At 40.6% G+C, this 3,608-nt stretch overlaps 1 pseudogene; it reads left to right on the forward strand.

Moving 5' to 3' along the window:
• The first annotated feature begins 706 nt into the window (after window positions 1–706).
• LOC109872538 (cornifelin homolog B-like) lies at window positions 707–1,680 on the forward strand (annotated as a pseudogene).
• Window positions 1,681–3,608: the final 1,928 nt, after the last annotated feature.

The following is a 3,608-nucleotide window of genomic DNA, read 5'->3' on the forward strand; positions in this document are numbered from 1 at the left end:
GCCTAATTTGCCTTACCCGCCTTTTGACTCTGTTCTAGAGAGTCTAACCCTGACCTGGAATGTTCAGGATTGACAGGCTGGTGCGGTGTCTAGGAATGTATCTGAGACATTACTTCATGTCAAATATTCCTCCACTCTTCCACAGCTCTTATTCAGAAAATCCTGTGTCAGACGTCAGTTCAGCTGATGTCATCAATGGTTCAGTCTCAAAGCTCTCTCTCACAGGTAAGAGGTGGCCATCTTTTTGATGTTCAGACTTAGACTATCAGTGGACTTTTATTTTTTACGTTTATTATATTTTATCAATAAACATTTTAAGATAAAATGCACTTGTGAGATTCAATAAGGTTATATGGAGAGGAATCCTAGTTGTGTTTCAGATCATTTCTTTGGCTCCATAGTTTACTCTCTAATCGAAGTCATGTTTTATCAGTTGAGATCTAATTTGATTATGTTTTCCTGATGGAAAAGGATGTTGTGATCATTCGGTAATAACAGAAAACAGACACTTTTTAAATTATTTTGGGGGATTGAAGCTTGATGGAATGATTAATGAATGTGATATCTTTTGGAAATTAGGAATTGTCTGATTACTGGCATTAGTTCTGTACAATGATGAGAACAGCTTAAGAACTGTCTCTCAAAGCAAACCAAAGCCATGAGTGGTTTATTGAAGATGTCCTCTGACCTCTGTCTTTGTAGGTAAGAAGTCATCATGCCTTCATTCGTCATCGATCAGCCTCTGCCCGTCATGGAATCCAAGGAGTCTGACCAGTGAAGTTCCGGAATCTGTGACTGCACCGATGACATGGCAGACTGTTAGTGTGTGTGTGCATGTGTTTGTGTGATCACATTTGTTTGTGTATATTTGGATGTAAGAGTATTAGTGCGCGTATCATTCAAATTCATAGTTTATGTAAGTGTGTTTTCTCGATTGGTGCTTCATTCACTTTGGCCAGGCTGTTTTGGATTCTGGTGTTGTCCCTGCCATGCCTGTATACTTACAAGGGAGTACGGACAGTGTCTTTGTCTCCCTCTGCTGGATATCTTCGGCATCATCCCACCCGTCACTATGTCCATGAGGGTGTCCATGCGCCAGCGCTACGGCATCAAAGTAAGTACATTTAGAGTTGGCTGCTTCTGGAAAAAAAACATTACATTACCGAACTCAAATAAAGTACATTATTATACACCACCAACCACCTACCTAGTGCACTGTGATATTTATAGGTTTAATAGTTAGTGAACATTTTCCCTTCTCTTTTCTGGTGCTTGGCCATTCCAATGTCTGCTATATGACCATTGTTGTAAATTTGCTGACTGTGTCTCCAGGGCACTATCTGTAATGACTGTGTGAACGCCACCTGCTGCAACTGCTGTGTCTGGTGCCAGATGTCCAGAGAGATGAAGAGCCGCATCATCCCCATTGTCCTGGTCAGTGTTAGGAAGTAGGAACGAATGACCAACATGTTACCATAACCTCAATATCACCGTAGTCATCCCAATACAGCCATAACCTGTTTCAGAGTCTGTGTTTCTGTGTTTATAGAATGTATATTTATTCCTACATGCCCGAATTGTCAGATTGTTTGACAAGAAGTCATTGTAAACAGTGTATATTAAAACAATATTTATGCATGTTTAAAATGATGTATATACGTCATTCTATGAACTATTATGCCCACAATAAAGACATATGTTATAAACGTTTTATTCTATAAAATATATATATCAAATAAATATATTTACAAATGCTAACATTTTTCCTTCCTGTTATCTCTGTTCATCTCTGTTTGTTTGAATATCTTCATATGTGTCTTTTGTGTAGAGCGAGATGGTACGAAACACAGTTTAGTTTGAGTTAAGTCAGATATCTCTTTCTCCATCCCTCTCCCTCTTCTCTTATCTCCCCCTCGTCATGGATATCAAGTGATCTGGAGCAGTGCTCGATCCTGCCCATGATCGTAGGCCTGCTCCTGCCCATGTCAAACACGTAGGTGTACTAGCCCAAGGTTTCCCAAACTCAGTCCTGGGGGACCCCCCTGGGTGCACATTTTGGTTTTGCCCTAGCACTACACAGCTGATTCAAATAATTGAAGCTTGATGATGAGTTGGTTATTTGAATCAGATGTGTAGTGCTAGGGCTAAACCAAAATGTGCATCCAGCGGGGCCAGGACTGAGTTTGGGAAACTCTGTACGAGCCCACTAGTATAGCAAGCAACACAGTGGTGCTTTCCATCCCCTGGTGCTGGATTGAGGTGAGCGCTTTTCTCCGTGATGGATCGCCGCGATGGATAAGCCGAGTTTTAATAGGCACAATCTTAGTTCCAACACCCCTCTCATTATCTCTCTCTCATTGTAATTTTGCAGTAGGCCTTGTTACAGGCTTTGGTTTAACCATTTATATTTAGAGGCTGAACATTAGAACGTTGGGCACACCGATTGGCATCACCTCATTAGTCAATATGTATTACATCTGTGCTAGCTTGTCACCCCCCTGAGTGTCTTTCAGAACCCCTCCTGTTTCGTATTGGTTGTTAGTGACTCTGTTAGTTTCCCCTTCTGTTCGAGCGACATCTTTTGGTTTCTTGCTAGGGAACGTAACAGCCTACAAAGAAAAGTGCACTATTTCATAACAACGTAGTCCTAGGCAGCATGAGAGTTTCAAGTTTGGGGAAGACTTCAAATGCATCCTACAATTTCTACCAACCTGTGAGCCATTTTTTGTGGAATAGTTTAATTTCAATAACTTTTTAGTTTCTTAATCATTGTATCGTGGTTAATAATACAAATCAGAATTAAAATGATAAAGCTAAGTTCAAATTCCACTAATGCGAGAGCACCAGCCTCTGCCATATGGACACATTGATTTACCAAGAGCCATTGGCAGCTAGAGAAGTAACCAATGTATCAGTAGGCCTATAACCTCCATTTTCAACTGAGTCAAAATACATAAAGCCAACAAATAAACAGAAAACATTGTGATGAAAATACAGGTTCTTTAAATCACATTCATCTCTATTCCTCCTGTCTGGCTCCCTTTCTATCTGTCTTAACGTTTGCTATCGCTAGTGAAGTGCAATATTGTATGAAATCAATCAATTGAGTGTGGGTCCGGCCCAATTACTGTGCAGAAAACATTAAAGAAACACCTTCCTAATATTGAGTTGCCCCCCCCCCCCCCCCCCTGGCCCAATTACTGTGTACAAAACAAAAAACACCGTCCTAATAAATAATAAGTTGACTGCATGCCCTTTGGGTGGTGGACTATTCTTGATGCATACAGGAAACTGTTAAGTGTAAAAAAACGAGTGTGCCTAGCACCAACTACCATACCCCGTTCAAAGGCACTTGAATCTTTTGTCTTACTCATTCACGCTCTGACTGGCACACATACATAATCCATGTCTCAATTGTCTCAAGGCTTAAAAATCCTTCTTTAACATGTCTCCTCCCCGTCATCTACACTGATTTAAAGTGGATTTAACAGGTGACATCAATAAGGGATCATAGCTTTCACCTGGATTCACCTGGACAATCTGTTGTGGAAAGAGCAGGTGCTCTTAATGTTTTGTACACTCAGTGAACACTACCGGTCAAAAGTTTT

This window comes from Oncorhynchus kisutch, linkage group LG28 (genome assembly GCF_002021735.2).
Source record: "Oncorhynchus kisutch isolate 150728-3 linkage group LG28, Okis_V2, whole genome shotgun sequence".
Lineage (NCBI taxonomy): Eukaryota > Metazoa > Chordata > Actinopteri > Salmoniformes > Salmonidae > Oncorhynchus > Oncorhynchus kisutch.